Source organism: Alligator sinensis, unplaced genomic scaffold (assembly GCF_000455745.1).
Source record: "Alligator sinensis unplaced genomic scaffold, ASM45574v1 scaffold1141_1, whole genome shotgun sequence".
NCBI lineage: Eukaryota > Metazoa > Chordata > Crocodylia > Alligatoridae > Alligator > Alligator sinensis.
This window is the reverse complement of record NW_005842650.1, coordinates 54,751-70,756: the sequence shown is the minus strand read 5'-3', so window position 1 is coordinate 70,756 and position 16,006 is coordinate 54,751.

Here is a 16,006-nt window from a genome sequence, read left to right as displayed (position 1 = left end):
AAAGAGCAGGAATATGGACAGTTACAATGGAGCAGCTGACATGTGGCAAGTGCCTGCTCCCTTGCTATAATTTGATCACTTATCCACACCTATCTGAACAGCCACACTTTGAAGGGGGATGGTAAGAAAAAAGGATGAGGATACAACCCAGCTCCATGCTGATCCCTTCTACTGTGCATATTGTAAAAGAACTCCTCCCCCAACCACCTCCTGGTGAAACTATATTGACTTTGTAATATTGTTTTTAGGATTCACCAGTAAATCATGAAGACTAGGCTAGATCAAACTTTTCTGCTTCCTTCTATCAAGCCACAAGCAGTCCTTCAGTTCAAAATTGACTTTAAATGAAAATTTAGTTGAAATATAACCTAGATAGAACAGACAGCTTCCTGAACCCAATTTTTCTTGAACATGACTTGCTAAGGATAGCATATGCTACGTGGCCTGAAATTCCAGATAAGAGGTGGGTTGTGGTAGAGCAGTTGTTCTAGAAGAACTTCTGAGGTACCTTCCAACCCTAACCTTCTATGAATGTATTCACTGAGCCTATATTCCTATTCAGATTCAGTTCATAAGACTGTGCCTCAAAACTAGAACTTGTGTCCCCTATTTTATCTTCTTCAGAAAAAAAAATACACCTCATTTCCATCTCCAGGGTTCTGCAATATTTTGAGGCTGTCCCAAATGGTTATGTGCTGACCTGCTTAGATGTTAGCAATAAATTCAGTGTAAAGGTTCATCTGAAATGCTCTTTTTTGTTAATCCATGACAGTTAAAAATTCACTCAGCAATTAATAGGTAAAGCGGCAGGAATACAAAGGAAGACGGAAAGTTCTTGGATGGAACAGAAATTTATGAATGAGAAGAAGGATGTCATGAAAAGTTCTCCCTAAATACTTCCCATTTATATTAAATAAACAGGAGTACAACAGTTATCAGAATTAGACTGTTTTCTACACCCTATAATGAAAATATGTTTTAAAAATCAGGGTGGAAGGTAGGGCTTTTACAAACTTAGCAAGTAGTTGAAGGCATGCAGACATTTCACAGATTTATTTATTTTTCTTGTTTTTGTATTTTCAGTGTTTGTTGCCAGTGGCTCCAGAATTTGATTTCTTCTGCTTTTGAGTTCCACCATTATTTTTTTTTTTGAGCAGAACCAAACAATCTGTTACAAGTTACAGGTCTACATGGTGTGCTGGTACTCACATCATCCACCCAAATTTGTTTCCTGCCCCAGTCCTCATTTGCTTCTGTTTCCTTTCTTCAGCTCTGTTGGTTTAGTTGCTTTTAACAGGATTATTTTATATATAGGAATAAGGAACAAGTCTTATTTACACTGGTGCAAGTGAGGTAAGTATTTGACCCACTGATTGTAGACCCAAATGTTATAATATAAAGAAATATATTCAAGCTCTAAAATTTGCTCTAATTTCCAATGATCTGAAAGAAAAACATGTTCCATAGATACTTTGCAGTGCTACATTTGGCAATACCAACCTTACAGTAATGTACACATATACTGAGTGGGGGAAATCATTCATCTGTACTATTGATTTTTACAGAGGGACTCTAAATTTCAGACATGCTGGATCATCATGTACCCTTACAATTATAAACATAATTTATCAACCTCCACAGGCAGCAAATATATCTAAATGCGTTTCTTAAAAGCATTCCAGAACAGTTAAACAAGCTGATAAGGTTTTCCAAATGTACCCTTCATACATATGGGCTGAAATGCACAAATGATGAACAACCAACTGAATACATATCCATCAGGTTTAGGACCTGATTCAGGAGGGGCTAAATCACTCGACTATCCAGTTGACTTTGTTGGGAAGTATGGAGGATCCAGATTGAGCCCTTTGTGCCTTACCCTTAGCTTTGCTTAATGCATATTTGGGGAAATTCCTGTTTAAAATAGCAGTTGGATCATACATTACTAAAGCAAAGATTTGGACCCAACATGATTGGAATATTCATCTCCCTGCCATACATAATCCAGAGAGTCTTCTGGACTAATTTAACCATGAGCATGGATTAGGAGGATCGCCCCATTTAAATGGATAGTCTTCTCTAGTTAGAAAGCTGCTTACCTTCACAACTGCCAGTACTTCAGGGAAGAAGACATTATGATTTAAGCAGAAGGGTATGCCTAGACTTACCCCTGGCAGGGTGATACCTGGCTGTGCTTACAGCCCTGTGGGGCTGCAGGTATTCAGCAGAAGCCAAAGCAGATCCTTATCTGCTCTAACATGGAACATACAACCAGGCCCTACAGAGGCTGCATTGTACACTGTGACTTTTCCAGATCATGTGCATCTTGGGATCTGACCCAGACATCTGAACCTTGCCAGCTGCATTATAGGTTTCCATCCATCAGTAGGACGAGTAGATGAATTTCCAGGCTCTGTCTTGGAATTTCCTGAATTTGGTAGTCAGGTCAAAACCTTAACATTACTAGGACATATTTAATACTAATTCTTGTAAAGAGTAGGTCAGTCCTGTCAAGAAACAGGACTGTCAGACAAAGGACTGGGATTTCTTTTCTGGCTTCACTTTGTTAGCCTGACAATTGAGCAAGTTGTGCAGTCTCCTTGGGTGCAGACAGAAGTGCAGCTCCCTGCTGTAACTGAGAACACTTTGCAGGAGGTGTTCCAAGTTGCAACGATGCCCGGGAACAAACAGAAGTTCACTGTTGGTTCTAGCAGGGAGAGGAATCTAGCTGCTGGCTGCCAGCAAGCAGCTGGTTTCCGGTAGCAATGGCCCCTCCCTCCCTGGGAGCCTGTGTTGTTTTCAGAATGGGAGGTGGGGAAGGGAGCAGAGGAAGCTCCTTTCAGGGGTTCTCCAGCCAGCGCTGGAGGGTTCGGTAGGTGAACTGGAAGCCCCTGTGGTGGGAGGGTGGGCCCCCGCTGCACCCTCCAGAGGGAGCTAAAAAACCCCAGACCGAAATCCCTCCGTTCCTTTTCCTCCCTCCCATTCTGAAAACAGCAACACGCTGGCAGGCGGGCAGACAGAAATTACAGAAGATGCTATGCTTTAAAATGTCCTGATCTGATCTGTCATGCAATGAGGGTTCAGATCGGCCATTTTGAATCAGTCTGCAGCTGTGCTCTGGCATTTGGTCATGTCTGTAGACCACTTTCTGTGGACAGATCGAGTTAAAATTGTCACTTCTGTCTGTGCCCCTTGTTCCTCAATTTCCACATCTGTAAAATGGGACTATTTGCCCACTCTGATAACATGTTGTGAAGATTAAATTTTCTTTTTAAATGTTTACAAAGATCAGAGATCCTTCTTGATATTTTGACAATATATTTCTTTTGATATGATTACTTACAGCTTCTTCTAGGGTCCTCATAGAATATGATTAATTTAAAAAATATTTATTTACTAAATATCCATTTATGAATTTTAACAGGATGCTCATCACTAAGGTATTTTTTCATCTTATACTTCACATAAAAGGTATTACAATCTCAAACTCAGACAAGTTGTAACTACAACTGTGCAGTGAGCAAAAATTCATTTTATGAAAGATTATAATTAAAAACAAAGCCAACATTTGAAATTGGAACAAAAATGAACAATTGTAAAACATTCTCTACAAAAGTATATTTTAAAAAGTTGCTTTGGAGCAGTAAAAAATGTTATTTCAACAAAAGCATTCCATTTTTACCTCTTTTTTTTGTAATTCCATAATTTGGGTACAATGTAAAAAATACAAAACTAGAAAAATCAATTCAAAAAGAAAAATCAGAATGTTTCATTCGAAAAATATTGAAATTGATTTGACCGTCTTGATTTTGTTGGACTCTCCCCGGTGAAATCTCAGAAACCTCCCCTTCCCCCAAAACAAACAAACAAAAACCCCATGATTTTATAGAGCATTCCAATTTTAATAAAACTGAATTTTCAAATAGAAAACGGTTAAAAGAGTATTTCTTTGTTTTTTTGTTTTGCTCAACTCTAGCTTCAATGGTGTTTCTGCTTCTATTGCTTAAGGGTGGAAGTTTTAAGCTTAATTATTAATAGGATTTGTTTGATGGACTACTGTGACAATCGAGATAATTATACCTTTTTTCTGAAGTGCAGGAAATCCAAGAGCTAGTGATTCACAGAGGGCAAACTTAGGCCTCAGTTGCACTAGGCTGCCTCCCCCCATTCAGTATATTGTCCATATGCAACAGCATAAATGTTTTCAATTGTAATCTGTTCAGAGACAGTCCTTCCCTACCCGTGTCCTCTCATTACCTGCCAATTTGAAACAGAGAAGCTAAAAATACACCCAGTGGTGCTGGAGAGTCCATGCCCCTTTGTTTTTCCGATGTAATAGGCAGGTTTTCAACATGGAGAAGCACAGGCAACCTGAAACTTTAGCCTTTGCAGTTGATCATGAGAGACTGAGAAGATACTCAGGCAATTTTTCATTCACTCAAGGGGATTCCAGAAGTGAAAAAACAAAACAAAACAAAACTTATTTTCCTACTGCAGAGGGGGCAGTATTAAGAAGCTGGAGATTTGTACAACACAGGAGGAGCGCTTAGCTCAGATATGGAAATGACTGGTACTGTATCACACTGCTGCAGATCATAGCCAGGGGCTTAAAAGGAATTGCTGCTGAGAGAAGCATGTGACAAAATCCTTATCTAAAAAAACCTTCAACACTACAATCTTACCTACAAGATAGCCATAAGGGCCAACACCTTGGAGAGGAGTATATTCCCTCTCACTCTTGGTGAAAGACCACTGGTATTTAAATCTTCCTAAAGAGAGTGCATTCAGCTGTCTCACTTTGTAAATACTGTAATGTACTGCCTTGTGAAATGTGCAGCTGGAGGAACCTGAAGTGCTCTCAGTGGCACTTAACAAAAACTAATAATAAAATTGGGAGGCTTCCAAAGTGCAATCTCCCCTTTAATTCTCTCATGTCTTCAGTCAGGGCCATCCAACTTCTAGGCAGTCAGAGGCCAGATAATTATAGCCATTTGCTAGGACCTGGATTGTTCCTGGTCAGGATGCTCTTAACATGTAGGGACACACCAGGCCAAAGAAGCAACCACAGAAAAGATGTTTCCTTTCCTGTTTTGCATGAGTGATCCCATTCAAGATTATGGCTAACACATTACCTACCCCTCCCCAAGGGCCCTGCTCATTTTCCTGAGAATCAGCATCCACACTGTGCCTTCCCACTCACTCCACCATGCAGGAGCCGCCTGCCTGTACCATTCAGGCTATGCATGCCATCAGGAGTAGGGCTGTGAACCCCTGCTTCTGCCTAAAGCTTTTCTATGGCTATGCTTATATACAGCTCCCCATACCAAAATCCATGTGTAGTCCCCACAGACCACCTCCTGCATGACTCCAGACAGCTGCACAACCTCCTTCCCCACAGATGGTCCTGTGCATGGTGATTTGCAGCTGGTAGGCTGCAGACATGGAAGCTAGCTCTGGAAGTAGAGACAGCACAGCTGCATTTATGCAGAGCTAAACACCCTAAGGTGCAGCACTGAAACACAGCTGCATGACTCCTGGTTCTAAAGTTAATGTGTGCCGAGGTAAGCTGGGGTATCTACAGAGTAGTATGTGGACCAGATCCTACCCATAGGCTGGCAGTTGCCCGGTTACTGTAGATAATCTTGGGGTTGATACAGCTCCTGCAAATATGTTAAAACAGATTTGAGCCACATGAACTTACCCAGGATTCTGTGGCTGCCAGGGGAAAAGGCTTTAGGGGATTCCCACCAGATTTAACACCAGGAAACAGGAGCACACACTGTATTGCAGAATGCTGTCAGAGACAACCAACTGGCCATCCAGCTGGCTAGAAATGAAAATGAATTAGAAGATAGAGGCCAAGAGCCATAGAGAAGAAAGGAAGCATTTTTTCTTTTCTTTTATTATTTTTTTAAACTCTGACTGCAAGCTCTTTGGATCAACATTTGTTCCATGTTATTGCAGCATCTTGCACAATGGGGTCCTGGTTTTGGGACTGGAAATCTCCAAAGCTTTTGCAATAAAAATAAATAAAGAAACCAATGGAGGCTGCAGTCAACATAATTACATAGCACAGCAGAAGACAGTTGCTCCTGCTTCTGAAAAGTAGCAGCTTTCATTCAGCACCCGGCTTGCTATATTTGAAGTTACTAATAAAATCCCCATTGGCTTTCTTGGAAGGATACCATATGAAGAGGAAGTCCTTTCACATGGTAAATTATTTATTATTGATCTGTTGATGTACATGAGTGATGTTTAATGTATGGCCCATAGGCCAGATCCAGCGCCCTCCTCCCTGCCCCCAGTGACCAGATCCAGTTCATGGTATATGGTAAAATCGGCAGCAAGCAGCTCTGTGTGCCCTTTCTTCCCTGCCCTATGCCATACCACTGATCTCCTCTGTAACCCTGCCTGCTTTCTCTCTCTCCCTCCCTTTCCCCCTCCCCTAGGGAGGCAGGTGCTGTTTACCAGGAGGTAAGCTCTTCCTCTCTCCCTCCAACCTTGGCAGGCACCTCCCTCCCCTATTGGAGAAGAGTAGTAGCCCATGGTGCAGCAGGGTCACAAGTACCCAACCTTTTAGAGCAGTGGGCTGATCTCCACTGGTGTTGACCAGAGGTGAAAACTCCTGGCTTGCAGGCCAGATCCAGCCCATGGAGCCATGTGATCTGGCTTGCAGGGCTCCCCACATGTCCAGAAATTTGGTGGAAGGGGACTGGTGGCAATTAACACTGCCACCATTCTGCCATCAGATTTCCAAGGCGTGTGCAGTTGGATCAGACCCAGGCTGTGTCAGCATATTGCACTGGATTGGGCCCATGGACTGAATCTGGTCCACAGACCAACCTGGTACTGCTTATCCAGTCCACAGGGTGAAAAGGTTGTGCCCCCAGCCTGGGTACTGCTTATCCAGTGCACAAGATGAAAAGGTTGGGCACCATTGGTATAGAAAGTTGTGGGAGAAAGAAGGGTTAAGGCACTGAGAGAGGGCTCAGGCAGATGGAGATTTTCAAAGCTGCCTACAGGATATGGGAGCCAAAAACCCATAAATCTTGGCTGGGAATTAACTCTCCAAATTTCTGAATAAAATCTCCAAGCTGTTTGTTGTACCATTCTTTTGGCATTTTGGATAAGACCCTAAAAACTCATAATATTCTTTGAAGAGAAGCTTAGTCTTGGATCTCTGGCCCAATTTCAACAGGAGCAATTACATTGTCTAATTAAATCCACCTCCAGTTCTCAAGTGGAGATGGTATTTCTCTTCACTTCCTGTCTTAATATCAGAGCTGGCTGCATTACAACAGAGACTAGAAACATGCTCTATGAGCCCATAGATTTGCTGATGTACATCAGTGTCCACAGAGCCCATACTAGAGTGAGGACCAGGCCTCAGGCCTACCCTAAGACACAGACCCATTTTACTATCTTAACTCAGACAAAATTCCCTTCAAAAGACAATAGTTGTTCCCCTTGAGTAATAAATGCAAGATTTAGCCTGTGGTTTGTAAAATGTTTATATGGTGTTACCATATTTAACCATCAGGGGACAAGCTGTTGCAATAAACTCCTTCCCATTGCAGCATGGCCACAGTCCTGGGGCAGGGGGCCTCACCAGGCTCAGTGCGGCATCCCCCCGCCCCAGGAGGTGGCAGCTGGCTGATGGGTGGGCTCCGAGCTGGGATCTCAGCAGGCCGTGTTGCAGCCCAGGGGCAGGCTCCCTGGGGAAGCACAGGGGCTGCAGTGGGCCCGAGGCATTGTCAGGTTGGTCTTTGTCCTGACACCCAAAAGCCCAGCCATGTGCATGTGTGTGCGCGCATGTGCGTGTCTGGTTCTGTGTGCGTCTGTGTGTGTGTCTTTGGTTGTATGCGTCTGTGTGTCTGCGTGCGTGTCTGGTTCTGTGTGTGTCTGTGTGTGCACATATACACATGTGTGTCTGGTCCTGGGTGTGTATTTGTGGCTGTGTGCATCTGGTTTTCTCTCCTCTCCTTTCCCTTTTTTCTTCGCTTTCCCTCTTTCTTTCACTCTCCCTCCTTTTTTTCCTCTATCATCACAACATGCTTAACAAAAAAAGAATACACAACAAACAACAAAGGTAGTACAGTATAACATCATAAATCTGGCATTCTTGGGACTGAGCACCTGCCGGAAATTTGAAAATCCCGGGTTTTGGAAACTGGAGCGGCGGTTGGTCACAGAGTTGGGGGAGGAGGGGGCAGCACAGTGGCAGCCGGTCCCAGAGCAGCGGTCGCATGCGGAGTGGCCACGTGGGGTGATGGATGGTGACAGCATAGGGTGGTGGATGCTGGCGGCAGCCACTGCATGCAAGCTTCCCTCTCCGCTGCTCTGGGACTGGCCACTGCTACTCCTCAATATGCCGGATTTTCAAGAATTCTGGATTTTTGATATCCGGATTTATGAGGTTATACTGTATATGAAATTTTATTTACTGTCACCAGGTTTAGAATTTTTAGAAAACCTGATATTTACTGTAATAAAAAAGCAACATTTATGATTATTAACTATATTATTATGCAGTGTATCCTGCCATGTATCCCCTGCCCTGTTTTTTTTTTTTCTGGCATGCCAGCACTTGTGCACCTTACAAGGTAGACATTGCAGTTTTTTTGGCACTCCACCCAAAATCATTGCCTGTCCTCACCTATACTTTAGACACGGTGCTTTTCTGCTTAAGCACAATGGTCCTAAGGAGTGGGAGTCATGGTTTGAATGTTCCATAGCATTCTAAGGCCAACATTCAGCCCAGCTCATCTTCATTTTAAGTCTTTAAAACTTTAACCATGACCTTGTAGAGACAGTAGATGCGTTTTAGTCAAAAATATCTTTTCTCTTTTGAGCCAGAATTAGTTACTAGCTCATTCCAAGCCATCTGGCAATCAGAATATCTGTACTTGTAACAGGAAGCGGCAATTACAATTCATTCCAAAAATCTGCAGTTTGAAGGAACTGAGCTCACAGATAAATGCAGACTTCCTCTACTTGACAGGGCTCTGAAGAGGTTTAAAAGGTACAGGCACTGCTTTATGGGTATACTTCCTCTGTGTACTTATTACATAGATTTCTTCCTCTTATGAATGTGTGCCATAAATGTCAGATTAGCAGCAATTTCAAGTCCTGGAATAGGAACAGGAGTGGCAACTCAATTTCCATGGTGAAATTACACATGGTGGAAGCTGTTTTCCGCAGAGAGGGGCAGTGAATAGTTCTTGCTGCTAACCTTTCCTGGCCTACTGACCTCTCTCCTATCTAGCCAGCCCCCTGAGCTACAGTGTAGTCTTGAAACAAATGACCAGGAGAATGAATGTTGCCTCTGAAAGTTGGTTGGGGGCTATGGGGAGGGGCAGTAATTACTGCTTACAGCTGGAGAAAATGTGGTCTAAGATGCATGGTTTCAAAATGAATGTCCATTACTTTAAGGGGGAACTAGAATATTGCACATAAGAGTAGAGTTTAAAGACCATTTTAATGCACAAGCTAGTGGGTGATGTCAGTGGGGCTAGGGACAGACATTACACATCAACTGATTTAAGTGATCAGAAACTGGTTTAAACCTGTAGCAGAACAGATGTTCAGTGCACATAAACCAGTTTGAAAATGGCTGGGAGTGGTTTGAGATAAACTTGGTTGAATGTAGTATCAGACTTAACTGATTTGGGTCAAACCAGTTTATGCAATCTGTCCCAGACCCCTTGCTCATTTAAGATAAACCACATACCCCAGCATCCTGGCATGCTCACTGGGCTGGGCAGGGCTCTCTGCTCCACAGCAGGGCTGGCCCCACACCTGCTCCCTGGCCACAGCTCCTGCACAGACTGCAGGCATCTGCCTGCTCCTCCCCTCCCCATCCCCTCTGCCTTACAAACACCTCAGCATTAGCTGGCAGCCCACATGCTGGCTATGGTCCCTGCTGTGGCAGGACAAAAGCAGAATCAACAGGTAGCTAGTAATGTCCCTGTGTTTTCTTAATGGGGTGATAAATACTGTTACAATTCCCTGCTGGGCTGCTGGGAGGGGTGGGAAAGACCCCTCCCTAATCAAACCTTCTCAGTTTAGGACTGGAAGGGAAGGGAAGGGAGGGCTGCTCTAGCACCCCCCAGCTTTTAGCCTAACCCACTACAAGCATGTGCCTGCTTTTCCTCAGTCCAGAGAGAATGTCTGTTCAGTTGGAAACAGGTTCAACCTAGGCAGGTTAGACTAACCTGCAAAAAACTGAATCAATTCAGGCTCAGGCTTTTTGAATGTCTGCCCGTAGCCTGGGAGTTTTGCAAGATTAAGGCTCTCCAGATTCATTTAGTCATTGCTAAGAAAAGACTAAACCATATTCTTTACATGTATAAAATTTAGTTATCTTATTATGGGTGAAGTGAAAAAGTAAGGGCCAGATCCTAAGTCATCTCTCAGGTGTCAAAAAATGACCTAAGCAGAACTTAGAAACCTAAAGAGTTACTGCACTCAGAAACGGCAAAAACTGCTTAGACACAGACTGCATCTATCTGGGCCTGAAAAAGATTCCTAACCATTTAGTGTGTCCTACAGCCCAAATTTAAGAAGCAAGTCAGACCAGCACTTCAGAGACTCACTCCACCTAAATCAGTAATGGGAGAGGCATGAACTTCATCCAAGTCCCAGATTCCTTAAGCAAGGGGAAACCACACCAAGCAAGTGCTGCTGACAACATGCATGCAGCTCCATAAATGGTGGTGGTAGTGCCACAACCTGCTTTTTGCCCAGTGCTGTATGGCAAGAGCAATCACCCAGGCAACACAAGACCCAGGTTTTGGGTACACCTTAGCCTGACCAAATTCAAACCCATAGCTTCCACAACAAGCAAGCATATGACCTCTAGTGAAGGGCACTCCCTGGATGGATGAGGGCAAAGTTCTGGCACCTCTGGCCAGAGTTATAGTTGATTTTTAACCAACGACTGTAAATTTAAATATATAAGTCATACCAGCAGAGAGCCAAAACCCAGGACTTTTCTCCCAAGCGAGGGTCCTTCTCATTGTCTACAGTCTTGCTCACTGGGAAGCAAGAGATGTCCAAATCCCTATCTATCTCCTGCCTAACATCTGACACCCCAGGTACCTCTCCACTATTTACCAGCTACCTTCATTCCCCTTCTCCCCCCACCCCAGCCTGTCTCTCACACAATGACGCCTCAATTTATATCTCCACTGACTGGCTTTCTTGTATGCATACCAGCCTCTGATTTCTTTGCTATTTATTCCATCCAGGAAAAGCACACACGAACTGCAGACACTTCCTCAGTCTGACGTACGATTTTTATACCTGAAAGCTTGCAAAGAAGAATTTTTCTAATTATTTGAGTTGATCTAATAAAAGATATTGGATTTACACAAAGAACCTTGTCTGCCTATGTCCTTAGACCAACATGGCTACAACATATACCCCTGTATCTATCTCTTAGGCATTTCAAAGATTAAGTGGAGGCACCTTAAAAAGGTTGACTAGGAGAGTAGCATAACTGGTGGGGTGTAGGAGGGTGACTGGGCTAGCAGTCTCAGGGGCCACAAAAAAAACCCCCATACTCCACCACTGGCAGTGCAGCAACTGCCTCTGCTCAGCATGTTGCTGCTGTCCAGAGCGTGGAGCCGCCCTGCTATGCCTCTGGATTAGCATCTGGCACTAAGCAAGGAAATGAACAGTTTACAGTCAAACATGAAGTCAGCAGCAAAACTAGTAACAGAAGCCAGGAATCGTGACTGCACAAAACCCCCACTGGTTCTTGATTGCCTTGTGTTACTCTGAAAAACATCTGATCTTGCAAAGATCCCTTTTTCATACACACACACATTAAGTTCTCCACGCAAATTATTCAGCAACTAATTAATGATTAATTAGGGAAAACAGCAAATTGATTGTGTCATACCCCAGAACGCTCCTTTGTTATTACCAAGGATCTTCATTTTCCTTGACAAAAAATAGTAAATTCTCCGATAAACCCCCCCAAATCTGTGATTAAAATTAAAGGCCACCCCAGCCCTGCTGGTGCCCCTCACTCCCCCCTCACAGTCCCCACCTGCTCTGCTGGTGCCCTTCACAACCCACCACAAACCTCTAGCCCTGCTGGTACCCCTTGCCCCCCACCCACAGCCCCTGCCCCCCCTGCTATGAGGCCAGGGACCCGGGTCTCCAGCCCCCAACTGACAGAAAGCAGTGGCTGCTGCAGCAAAGCAGATCACAGAGCCTGGCTGCCCCAAGAACCTGTTGCGGGCTTTGGCAGGTGGGGCCAGCTCCCCACCACAGCGTACGCTCCTGGAGGCCAGGGGGCACCTGTGGACCCCAGATCTGTGTGCATGGCAGGGGTGAGGGCAAGTGTGCACTGTGGGCTTCGGCTCCCACTCTGCCACCCTCCCCCAGGGCTTCTGCAGCCCAGCGGGTGTGACCTAGCACTGCAGGGCAGAACACTATCATGGAGGAAAGCTGCTTGCAGCTGGGAGCTCCATGCTGCCTTGGTGACACATTCACTGCATGTGGCTGCACTGAGGAGCACAACCCCGTGCCACTGTCCGTACTGCCCTTACATGCACATGGGACACATCGCCAGGGCAGTGTGGAGCTCGCAGCAGCAAGCAGCTTTCCTGATTGGTGCTGCTTTGCCCTGCAGCACTAGGACAGCACTGGGCCCTGGGGGAGGGCAGCAGGGTGGGAGCCTGAGCCCACAGAGTGCACCCACCCCTGCCCCGCGCACAGATGTGGGGGTGCAGGTCCTCCTTATCCCTCAGGAGTGCACATTGTGGCAAGGAGGCACCCCCCTCCCCTCCACCGACAAGCCACCTGCAACTCTGTCCCACTCCCCACCAGGGCCCTGAGGTTGCGCATTGTAGCCCCAGGCCACAAGTGCCACACTGCCCGGTAGGGTAGCAGCCCCAGCCCAGCTCTGCCCAGCTCCCTCCCTATGGAGGCCTCAGTTCACCCCCCACTTACCTGCAGGAGCTGTTCTCCAGGCAGCCTGAGCCACGTGCATGTATGTGCATGTAAGCACCCCTGGCCTGACCACCCTTCTCCTGCTCCCTCCCAACCCCTTGCAGGCTGGAACTCTGCCAGCCTGCACAAAGTTCCTTGCAAAAGTGCAAAATCTGTGTGTTTCTCTACTAAAATGATAAATCCATGCTTTACTCCATTTTTCTGTGGGAAATGGAAAACCTGGATCCCTGGTTATTACCTAACCGGCTGTGCATAGGGGAATTTTGAACAGGACTTCCTTTGATCTCCATCAGTGCTAGTCATTAAACCAGATGTTTGGCTGCTGACATAAAGGTATGATTCCTATGCCTCAGAGTACACTGTACTTGCATACCACACACACTACTCCCCCACATCCCACCACAAGTCAGGACTCCAAAAATTGGGTTGCATGCCTTAAGCATGAAAGTTGATTTTCCATGATGGAATGGAGGAATAACAGCGTAGAGACATAGTTAAATATTTGGCTGACATGCCTCTTCTCCTGCCAACTTTGGAAAGGTAGGGAGAGGGCACAGCTCACCCCTCAAGATCAGAGCTAGCATTAACCCTTTCACAGTCACTGGGCAATTTGCAACAGTTTGTCTGAGCAGTCAACAGCTGCTGCCAATTCCACAGTGGCTGTGAAAGGGTTAACACTTCAGCTTTTGCCCAAGCAGCTCTGATCACAATTCAGCCATGCAGTCAAGGACCCTGTGCAGTCACAATTCAGCCGTGACCCTGGAAAAATCTTTTTGCCTGTATTCTGCCTTCCTAAAACAAAATGTCTATTGTTTGGGGGGCACATAGTATGTGAGAAAATACAGTACTCTCTTCATAGTACTCCTAGCCTCTCTAGTGCAGACAGCATAGGGTTGGGGCTGCAGTCTAGCCAGGCTGGTATCATTGTCAGCACTACCCTTGGATCATGACAAGTGAGCTCTTTCATGATCCAGCGCAAAAATTGTCACATTCTTGCCACACAGAACAAATTACAGGGCCAGCAGGTTTCACTAAATGACACCTTCTTCAGGACACATTTGTAATTTGAACAAACACTTCCTTATTTAAAGAGATTGCTGCATCACTATCAATTACCTGTCAAGTGCCACCAAGACAGACTAAAGTGCCCGAGGTGCTAAAAGTGAGTTTTATATGATCTCCCATTATCTCATTACAATGAATTAATAAAACAATAACTTGAACTGATCAGGGTAAATGTAACACATGGGTAATTGGTCTTGATATACTGTTCTCTTTAACTAGAGATGTGGTGGTCAGGGTTACATGCAGGTCCCAAAGAAGCTAGTTCTGGGTTGTTATCACCTATAACATCAAGATGGTCTGGATACAATTCTTCATCACTTGGAACCACAGCCTAGCCCCACTAGGGACAATAAAGTTGAGACTATAATGGGAGCTGCGTGTAGCCACTGACAAGCTCCCCAGCATAGGAATTAACTATTTTTGCTTTATTTGTTCTGCTCAATTTGTCCCCCTGCCCTCCAAAGAACTTTGGCCAAACTGCAGAGGAAAGCAGTTGTACCCTTCTGCTACATACATAGCAGGGAGGGGAGGAGGTCTGGCCTGTGCAACACTCAGGGAACTGTTGTGCCAAGTCAGGTGCTCCAGCTGAAGGACTGACGCTGTGTCTCTTCTATCTCTGCAGACTGTGCTGGGAAAGGCACAGTGGGGATTGTTCAGATTATCTAAATAGCTCAGCCCTTCATTCCCTTTGCGACAATGAGTGAGAAGGGTTTAATTGGTACAGAATACCGTAAGCCTGCTTCATTACGGATTAAACAGCAGAAATGCAAACCTACAAATCATTTCTCCTTGTTACCATGAGATAAAGACACCCATAGCAACCAGAAACAATTCTTCATTAAGAATTAAGAGCAATCTAAGTGACCCACATTTGTGCTGAAACACACATGGAACAGAAAAGGATAATCAGAAAGATGAAATCTGTTCAGAAACTAATTGCTTGGAAAAAGCAATGTCCCAGGAACAAAACATACTGTCAGTTTAGACAATCTCACTGTGTGCATAACTGCTGATTCATTAGGAACATGGCTGGTATCTCTCCTGCTGGGTTTTAGATATTTGGGTAATGCTTTTTAAAAATAATAACAATAATAACAACCCTCCCCTAAGTGTTAACAGTGTAGCAGTGTGGCATTTTAAGCAGATGAGTTTTTGCTATTTTACTAACAAATAGGACAGATCCAAGAAATAAAAAAAATGGACCAGATGGAATATATTTAAGAATCCAGAATTTGTTGTTGTTCAGCCCTAGTGGCAGCATCCACCTTTTCATATACAGTAAAAAGGCTCAAGTAGCCCCTGAGTTCATATCCAACCATGGTCTCCTGTATCTGGCAGGAAATGCAAATTAATACAAAACACAACATATGGGTCAAATTGTGCACATGAAATTTCTGCTCCCAATGGGTGATCAACTGCTTCCCAAAAATATAAAAGTTGATAACTATTTTTACCTCCTCTCATAGCTGTTACAATAGTGCGGGCCGGGAGCGGTCCGAGGCTTTCGGGGGCGCACGGTGGGCTGTGGCTGGGAGCCCGCAATGGTAGGGTGGGTACTTTTGCATGACGGACTAGAATTAGGCACGGACTCGTAGCGGTTAATTAAAGATTGTTTTACTTACACTGTAGGTGGTCGCGGTGCAGGCAGGAAAAACTTTCTTGAGTTGCAGTTACAGACAAACACAAGTGGAGTTTGCTAGGCTCCACCGAAGACACACACACGGAGTTTGCTAGGCTCCACAAAAACAAACACGACAGAGCTCTGGATACCCTTGACGAGCACGCAAAAACCGTAGATACGTCTTAAGAATTTAACGAACGAGACGGGAAGAGGTTGGTGGTTGATCAGGCCACCGAGCTCCTCGGAGACGCACACAAAGTTTCTATTACTCTGCCATGTGCTCAGAGTCCCCATGAGTTGGTTGTGGAGTCCTCTACAACTTGGGCGGAAACTGCTCAAACTTCTTATACGACTAGC